Source organism: Python bivittatus, unplaced genomic scaffold (assembly GCF_059951505.1).
Source record: "Python bivittatus isolate LINGU-HERP-01145 unplaced genomic scaffold, Pbiv_v1 ctg000330_np1212, whole genome shotgun sequence".
Taxonomy (NCBI): Eukaryota; Metazoa; Chordata; class Lepidosauria; order Squamata; family Pythonidae; genus Python; species Python bivittatus.
Genome location: NW_028277058.1, coordinates 59,690,371 through 59,700,464, shown reverse-complemented (window position 1 = coordinate 59,700,464; position 10,094 = coordinate 59,690,371).

The window sequence follows — 10,094 nt, the reverse complement described above, 5'->3', positions numbered from 1 at the left end:
CTCAGTTCTAATATCTATCATGTGCATGATTTACCAGGCACGTTCAGAAGATACAGGTACAGCTTCAGCTTTTTAGAAGGGCAGAAGATGAACATGGAGCCATCTATTACATTGTCTTGGCCTAGATAGAGATTTTAGATTAAATTTTAAGCAGTATAATGAGACTGAATTTTTAATGGTTCAAAATGTGGACCAGAATTTAGATGGGAAGCAACGTAAATATAAGAATCACTTCTTCTCCACTTGTACTGAGTCATAAATGTTGAGAGTGGGAGAGAAAAAAAAACAGATTTTCTTGAACTACTAATTTGGCTGGCAACTACCCATTCAGCTTCTCCAGAATGCCTCATGTTGGGGAGGAATTGTTATTCCAAATTGAGACAGCATTCTGGGAAATGGTGTTTCCAGATAATTGGAGCTGATCCATTGTGTCAACCCCTGAAAATTATTCACTCTTTAAGTCTCAGAATGATACACATTTTCGATAAGCTGGTGTGTAGACATTTTATTCAGATTTCTTTCCCCAAAGCTGATAGCCAGGGTATATACATTCACATCTGCCGTGATCAGATGTGAATATCAGCAGCAGTGTAAAACAGGAATGTAAAAGAATTTCACCACTATTCCTCTAAGGCCAGATTTGAAGTAGTAGGGCTCAGGCTAACAAAATCTACCTAATATTTATCTCCAGTTACAAGAACATTCTATGGAGTTACCTGGTGGATCCTCAAGAAATACACCACAGACTAGCATTTGGTAGAGCAGCCATGAAGGCCTTGGAAAAGATCTTCAGATGCTAGAATGTGTCTATGCCTACAAAGATCACCTACAAAGATCTGGATCATGCAAGCCATGGCATTTCCCATGACACTCCATGGAAGCAAAAGTTGGACTTTGAAGAAGCAGGATAGAAACAGTATTGACTCTTTTGAACTTTGGTGTTGGAGAAGACTCCTGAGAATACCGTGGACAGCCAAGAAAACAAATGGATCATCAAACAAATCAACCCAGAGTTCTCACTCGAGACACAAAGGACCAAGCTCAAATTATCCTACTTTGGACACATGATGCAAAGACCCAGCTCTCTGAAGAAGGGTCTAAGGCTGGGAAAGATGGAAGGAAAGGGAAGAAGAGGATGACCAACAGCAAGGGGATGGACTCAGTTTCAGTGGTGATGGGTCACTGTTGGAAGACCTGAAAGACCAGGTTGGCGATAGATCATCATGGAGAAAATCTATCTATGTGGTTGCTAAGAATTAGCACTAACTTGATAGCATCATCATCACCATCGTGTGATTCCAGGAAATGCTGGTTCTCTCCAAACAGAAACACCACATACTTCACTGCAATACCAGGCTTTTAATATCTGAAAGGATGCTGAATGATACCTTCAAGCAGCCACTTCAGGCAACGAATAGCAAGTGGAGTTCCCTAGCAGCCATGTCTGGTCCAGTGAATGTTTTATTTTGGTTTTCAATCTTGGAAGATTAAAAATATGGCTTAATGTGATGACCTGATTCACCAAAATAGCTGGTTTTCCTCCAACACGTTGAGCCTCAAATCCCCATTTTAGCTTATTCACAAATGCGGTGCAAACCTGGTCTATGCGTGTTTCATTAGTCAAGATGGAAATTAAATAAATAAAAGCATAACCTCGCGTTTGGCACTTGGCAGCTGATGGCTCTTCTCCTGGAACAAGGAAGTGAACATCCATTGCATATGATCTAAAATGTTAAAGGATCCTATTTAGGAACCAATTAAGAATTGGCTGTTAAGTATGGCGTTAATCTTACATAGGAAAAGAAGTAGAGGGATTGAAACAAACCTTTTCCATTAATTCTCCTTCTGTTTCAGCCAGTCTGGCTCCATCAGATGGAGCCTCATAGTCAAAACACCCTCCCATTGATGTCTGGTTGTTTGTTCCAAAGCTCTCACACGCTGCATTCACACAACACACTTAACAAGGTCAGATGAAGACAAGGGGGGTAAGCATAATCTGGCTTAGTTTTTGCTGGTTTTGTTTTTCTTACAGTGTAACATGACTCGGTCTTTTGTGCCCGGGCAGAAAATGAACAAAGATTGAACGCGTTGTCTGAATGCTGCCCTATCTTAAATGACAGATGCTGGACGTTTCCAATGTCACCACCGATACAGTGGAACCTCGGGTTACGAATGCTTCTGTTAACGAACTTTTCAGGTTACGACCAGCTCCGGCCGCAAAATTTTGCTTCGGTTTGCGAAATCCGCCTCGGGGTACAAACAGGATACGCGGCCATTTTCCCTCCCGTGACATGGTCCGCGGCCATTTTTCCGCCCCTGACATATGGTCGTAGGGAGGGGGACTCTCCCTCCAAGCAATAGCCGCCTCCCTGTCCTCCACCCCAGAACGGTAATTACATTGAACCTTATGGGGAAATTTGCTTCGGGTTGCGACCAATTCGGGCTGCGACCAGAGTCACGGAACGAATTAAGTTCGTAAACCGAGGTACCACTGTACTTTGACTAAATAACCTCAATTCTTCATTCAAGAACCCTTTGGGCTTCTGGTCACCCTATTTTCTTCTTTCACTCTTTCTTATTTAATCGTTCATTAAGCCACAATCACGCAGGGGTGTCTGCAGGGCTGGTCAAAAAAATCAAAATGGCAGCCATGACTGTGCAATCAAAGCTTTGCCTGTTTTCATGTGTGACACAGATAAAAAAGTGTGAGGCTTTGATAGGATGGTTGTGGCCACCACCTATTTTTGACCTCTTTGCAGATACCCCTGGTTGTATCCAAGCTTTGGAGCAACTGAGAAGAGGTTTACACTGAGCAGGGGCTGGAACAGATGGCCTGTGCTAAAAGAATATTAGACCTCATCTGGAATGTATCTAGATCAGTATTTCTCAACCTTAACAACTTTAAGATATGTGGACTTCAACTCCCAGAATTCCCCAGCCAGCCCTGCTGGCTCGGGAATTCTGGGAGTTGAAGTCCACATATCTTAAAGTTGCTGAGGTTGAGAAACAGTGATCTAATGGGCACCTGGTTGTGGAAGGCTGTTATATTACCTTGTGCCCAGTGCAGTTGAGAGATACGATAGGAAAGAGGATAGCAGTCTACAAATACAGGTAGTCCTCACTTAATGACCACAAAAGGGACCAGAAAATTCATTGTTAAGCAGGGCAGTTGTTCAGCGAGTCGTGCCTGATTTTATGACCTTTTTTTTGCAGTGGTCATTAAACAAATCACTGTGGCCACTAAGCAAATCATACAGGCATTAAGTAAATCATGTGGTTCCTCATTGATTTTGCTTGCCAGAAGCCAGCTGGGAAGATTGCCAATGGCGATCATGTGACCCCCGGGATGCTGCAACCATCGTAAGTGTGAGCTGGTTGCCAAGTGCCCGGATCACAGTAACGTGACCACGGGGGTGCTGCAACAGTTGTAAGTGTGAGGACTGGTTGTAAGTCCCTTTGTTCAGCACCGTTGTAACTTTGAACAGTCACTAAATGAATGGTCGTTAATGGGATGGTTTGGTGGATTCCCATATGGAGAAGTGGGTTGGATTAGATGACCTCAAAGGACCCTTCCCGCTCCCTCATCTCCTGCTCCTATGATCTTAAGCCAGGGCGTCTCTTGTTTTAGACAAGTGGGTGGCTGACAAACTCCCACTGGCAATCTTCATGCCTGACAGGCGCCATGAAGATGGAAAGGGTTAACAAAGGGGGCTTGTGGAATCCGAAGACCTTGAATCCAGTGATGAGCTGATAAATGAACTTCTGACATTTGGAAAATAAATATGTTTACCTATGAAACTTGTCAGAATCTAAGGGAAAAAGGCTTGGCAGCACCTTCTATTCTGTTCGGGGATTAATTAACACTTCCCAGCTGTTCTGCCTTCCTGGGCAAAGTTTTTTATGGTCCCCTCAGAGGAGATCTTCCATTCCAATCCCTCCTCCACCCTTCCAAAGTACTGTAGCAAATTTGCAGGAATTCTTCTTGAAACCCTTGGAATTGCAAAATGGGGGCTGCAATTCCTTGCTTGGCATGGAACTCCATCTTGGAAGAAAGTCCAAAATTGCAGAAGAAGACCAGGTGCAGATAAGGACAGGGCTGGTGGAGCAATCCTGGGTACCATGAGGCAGCGCGGCTGGAAAGCTTCTGGAATGCATGTCCTCCAGGGGTGTCTGCAGGAGGAGGTCACAAAAGTCAAGATGGCAGCTGCGACTGCCCTCCAAGCAACGTGGCCCAGGTAAGAAGGGACAAAGTTTTGATTCCACCACCTTGATTTTTCAGATCTCCCCTTGCTGATGCTCCTGGCAGTCTTGAAGGCAGAAGGCTGAGAAGGGGGGTTGGAAGCTGGCCCCCAATAGCGAAGGGAACCCCAATTTCACATGCCACTCCGATGCACTCCCGGCAGTACCTTCCAAGGGAATTTTTCCCAGGATCCCTGGACTGATCGCAATCCTACACCTCATACTTGGCTCTTGGCGAAACCCATTCTCAGGAATAAGCAGGCCAAGGACTGCATTTTAATGGTGCTTGGGGGAAGGCTGTTTATTCAGAGAGATATACTGGGTGTCTGGGTTCACACATTAAGTTCAATGAGTTAGGGGGCCGAAGTGTCAGCAGTGGGAATCTGCAACAAAAGAGGGGCATTTTAAGGTGAGTTTTGACCCCAAACTATACTAGGATAATTGTGTCAGACTCACCGTTCCTGGTCAGCCATATTGCGCAAGCCTAAACCCAGAACAGAGGCCCCAGAAAGAGACAAAGATGGAGGTGCAGATCCAAAGATAAGGAGCTCTGGTGGGTTAGTGACTGTGTTCATCCAACGCATATTAAACCTGGTTTAGCAAAACCCAATTGTTGTCTTCATGTAACATATTGTGTTCAAACAAATAAGCTATGCTATGGTTTAACGTGACAGATCTGTTCGTACCAATGCTGGATTCCTACAACATAGTGAATAAAGAAATTACTCAATGAATTTTAGCCTAGTTTAGCATGTGATGTGAACCCTGCTGGTCTCTGGAGTCACATGATACATGCACGGCTTTGATCTCACGTTGTGGCTGCCAAACTGACTTTTTTGACCCCTTTGCAGACACGACTGCCTAGAGTGCAACCCATTCTTGTTTTCCAATGAGCAATTGTGATGGGCTGTGGGGCACCATACGAAGGACGAGTCGGAGGGATGACTGGGTGTTTTGTCCTGTGTTCTCTGCAGAAATCTTTAACAAAAGGATGCTGGTCCTAAACGTTCAGGGATGCTGTTGGTGGCATAAATAGAGCAAAAGGAGAGGAAGGAGACCTGCTGGGTCTGCAAGCACAGGAGGTCTGGCTCCTGTTCTTGCCCATCCTCACCTCATGCCTTCAAGTTGAAGGAGCTTGATCTATCCTAGCTAGGCTGCAAAACGTTGGCCAGCCATCGGGGGAAGCAAAGCCATTTCTTTATCTCTTTGCTCCCCTCTGGTGGTCATTCTGAATTTTGCCCAGATGTGGTAGCGTGAGGCCAGAGCTCCCAATAAGAGGAGGACGAAAGGATGGAGGGAGCAGGGGAAGAATGAGCCATTGCAATGTTGCAACTATCCCCTCTTCCTCTGTTTCCACTTCTGAGTCAGCTGTTGCCTGAACCGCAGCAGGATGTACCGGAAGCAATGCCCTCAGAGACCCCAGTGCCTGCTGGCCCCTCTCTTCTTCTTCCTACTCCCCTCCTCCAGAAGAATGAAGGGAGAGCGAATGCACTTCTCATATCTGAGTTGCAAACAGTGGGATCTTCACTAGGGGGCAGCAAAGGCATGCAGAAAACACCGTCACTTTGCTGCCCCCTAGTGGCCAATTGAGGCTTTGCTCTGCCTAAGAGACAAAGACCAGCTGAGTGGAGGGGTCTTCCCAGGAGTAGGCTGATCCACACAGGTGTAGTTGCATTCTCAAGGCAAGGGGAGAGGAAGTCACCTCAGAGTCTGATAGTTGAGCAAGGGGGCGGGGGGCGGGGGGGAGACTCTTTAGTTGACTAGGAGGTATGGAGTGACTGTAAGGCTCAAACCCACCACTGCTGCATGGAGGAGTTGCAGGAAGCCTCCTCTTCTGTTTCTCCCAGTGCTATTCAAATGCTGTAAATAAATTGAATTTCCCAACACCACTGATAACAGTTTACACTGGGCTGTGGTCAGCTGAGCTTTTTCGCCATTGAGGTGCCTTCAATGGGGCCCCCAGTCCCCCCCCCCCAGTTGCCACCAAGCCTCTGAAATGGATACAAATGCAAGAGATTCCATGAGAACTGACAGCGCGTCGGAAAAAGAGCCCACCCCGGTTCAAGCTATCTTTGCCCGAAGACCCTTCCCGCTCCATCTTTGATGCAAATAAGGAAGGAAATGAACAGTGAGTTATTCTGATGAAAGAGGAATCAGATTGGACTTTCTCCAAAGATATATAGGGACAACTCCCCCCCCCCCATGTAAACTGTTATCAATGGTGTTGGGAAATTCAATTTATCTGAAAGAACCATTTCAGACAGCTACGCAGAATTTGATCTCAGGAAAATTATTTTTCAAATAAGATTAGAAATAGAAACATATAATGGATCTTGCTTTTTTCCTTCCTTCCTTCCTTCCTTCCTTCCTTCCTTCCTTCCTTCCTTCCTTCCTTCCTTCCTTCCTTCCTTCCTTCCTTCCTTCCTTCCCCCTCCCTCCCCTCCCCTCCCCTCCCCTCCCCTCCCCTCCCCTTCCCTTCCCTTCCCTTCCCTTCCCTTCCCTTCACTTCCCTTCCCTTCCCTCCCCTCCCCTTCCCTTCCCTTCCCTCCCCTCCCCTCCCCTCCCCTTCCCTTCCCTTTTTTCCCCCTTTTCTTTTAGGAAATTGATTCTGGAAAGAAGATAAATGACAATTTCATTGCAGTGAAAAGATAGTTCCCCCCACCCTTTTGGCATTGATACACATGCAACAGGAAATAATGTGTAGTATCCCGTATTAAAATGTTGCTGTAATTGGCAGGATAAGCTTTGATAGCTGATCAGGGCTTAGTTTGTGACAAGACTAGGAACAAGAAGATGATTTATGAAGCAGGGCAGAGTCTTGAAATATATTGAGTAATAATAAAAACAAAGGCACATCTGAGGATATGCCTACAATTCCCCCCTCATCCACTGAGAAACAATCATTCTAATTTGGAGAGGAAACTTCCCAACAGAGCAGAGGTTTTACAGGGCCAATATCTATGCAGGGCTAGATGTATATTTTCTGCCCTCATTCTGAACTGGATTTATTTTGTCATCACTTCCATTCAGAGGAAGATCTGTATGTTCTGCCCTCATTCTGAACTGGATTTATTTTGTCATCATTTCCATTCAGAGGAAGTTCTGTATTTTGTGCCTTCATTCTGAACTGGATTTATTTTGTCATCCCTTCCATTCAGAGGAGGATTTGTGTTTCCTGTCCTCATTCTGAACTGGATTGATCATGCTGTCATTTCCATTCAGAACAAGATCTGTGTAACTTGCCTTCATTCTGAACTGGATTAATCATGTCATTGCTTCTTTTCAGTTCAAGATCGGTGTTTCCTGTTTTCATTCCGAATTTGGTTCATCATGCCAGTGCAGGGCCAAGCAGAATCATAAAATTGTAAAGCTGGAAGGGACCATTCGAATTTTGAATCCAATCCCTTGTTCATGGCAGGAATCGAGATTCAAGCATTCATGATAAATGTCTACCCTGTTTTGAGCACATCCAGTGAAGGGGAACTTCCTGTTACCATGGTATTTGATTCCACTCTTAAATTGCTTTTACCATATAAAGTTTTTTTTCCCCCTAATATCCAAGCTAACTGTCTCTCCTAGTTTGTTTATGATCCTCTGATCATCCTCACTGCCTTTCCCTGAACACGTCTGAATCCTTAAAATGTGGGGCCCAGAATCAGGTCCAGTACTTAGGTGTGGCCTCATCAATGCAGCATAGCGTGGAACCATTACTTTCACTTTACTCTGAGTTGGAAATCAGGTTTCTGTTACCATGACATTAGCTATGAGTTTCCTAGAATCTTGTGTACAGGGAGAAGTTGTCAAGCAGAGGCAGACAAAGTGAAAAACACAGTTTACAGAAAGGACATTTTAGCCCTTTGGAAAGGAGTAGTTGCTATTGTTCCCTTAAGGGTTTGAAGTAGTTTTTCATTCCACGTTTGGCTAGTTATGCGTTGAATAAAGCAAATATGAACCTATACAAATGGGAACTGTATAGGGACTTGCAAGGGGATGTGGAGGGGGAGGAAGATGCTGACAGGAGTGTGATGTCATCACACAGATGCTGCAATTTAGGTTTTGGTAATGGCAGCATTTGCATCATGATGGCTGGGCATCTCCACACCACATGATAAAGCCCTAAACAAAACAGAGTGAGGGGATTCACATAATGTGCAGTGCCCCAATAAATCATAATTAGGGCTTCATAGAATGGTCCAGTTCACACAAGGAACTAAGTCAAAGGCAGAGTTCCTGTTAGTTTCCCCACTGAAAGAAGGATGTGGCTGCTTTAATGAACTGGCCCATTAGACCAGCAGAATCTTTAATGTGATTCATTAAAGCAGCTGTGTACTTTTTTCAGGGTCCCATGGAAGTTGGAAAAAAAAAGGCAACTGCCTTAAAGAGGTGCTCAGCTCACAGTCCCACACCTGCCAAATAGGGTTGGTAAAGCTGGGACAACTGTAGTTGATAGCTATATACCAGCTCAAGTATTCTGGTTCTTCTTGATCTCTCAGTAGCTTTCGATACCATCAATCATAATATCCTTGGACTGACTGCAGAGATTAGGTGAAGGTGGCATGGTGCTGTGGCCTGTCAGTGTTAACAGGGGGGGTTGTAGTGGAATACAGAGTTACAGGTAGTCCCTGGGTTAAGAATGCCTGGTTTACAGACAACCCATAGTTAAGAACGGAGCCTATTGTAGCAAATTTTGAGTTAAATACACGACAATTCGAGTTCATTACACAATACTACTTATACAGTATTATATGATAATACTATTCCAACTGAAGGACAGACTTTGGGAATGGAACCCATTCTTAAACTGGGGACTATCTAGTCTTGAAGGGTATTCAAGAGTCATTGTGTAAACATCAGCTTAGCTCTGAGCGGGAGCATGGGGTGAGAAAGAAACTCAAGATTGCCTGCCTTGATATTCTTTGGTATAAGACGGGAGAGAGAGAATCTCTATCAGGCTTTCAAGATTCTGTTATTACACTATACAATAACAAAGTAGAGTTCTAGTAATCCTTGTGGAGTCTGTTTCCTACCTGGCCTACCTCACAGGGCTGGAAAGATCTGGCCCAAAGCCTCTGGTTGCAGGGTGCCTCTCCTGCTTAACATCTACCTGAAACTGTTGGGTGAGGTTATCCATCAGCACAGGATCAGATACCATTGGTACACTGATGATAACTGTATATTTTGAGCCCGGTCAACCATGTGATATTGCTGAGGTTTTGTCCCAATGCCTGGAGGATGTTTGGGTCTGGATGGGGAGGAACAATCATGACAAAGGCACGTGGCTACAGATACATGGCTCTTCTGGTGTTGTTGATTTTCCCTCACTGGTGTTGAACAGGGTGGTGCTCCCTGTTCAGAGCTGGTATGCAATCTGGGGGGTCCTTGTGGACTCATAGCTTTTGTTTGATGAGCAGATGGCAGCTGTGGTGAGGAACATCTTCTCACAGATTCATCTGGTACATCAATTATGCCCTTGCCTGGGCCGGGAGTCCCTTCACACAGTTTCTCATACATGGGGCTGTGTTTCTACCACTAAATTAACCCGGCGTTCTGAAACTCACAGCTGTATTCACACAACCTGCTCGGCTTGGTGAGTTTCAACCTTCAACAATCTGAGAGGTTTTGTAGCCTTCTGTGTGAAGCCAGTTGGAATCCCAAAGTCTGTCACTCCTCGTGGTGGGTCCCTGGCATGGAAGATGATATGAGCCATGCCAGGATACGAGAACATCCTGGGAAATGAATCTCAGATGCTCGAAGCTAGTGGTCCTGTGATTTGGCAGAAGGAGATGCAAGAATTTCTTTTGATGATTTGTTTTCTCCTGCATGTGGTTCTCTCTTGAAGCTCAAATTAGATTTAG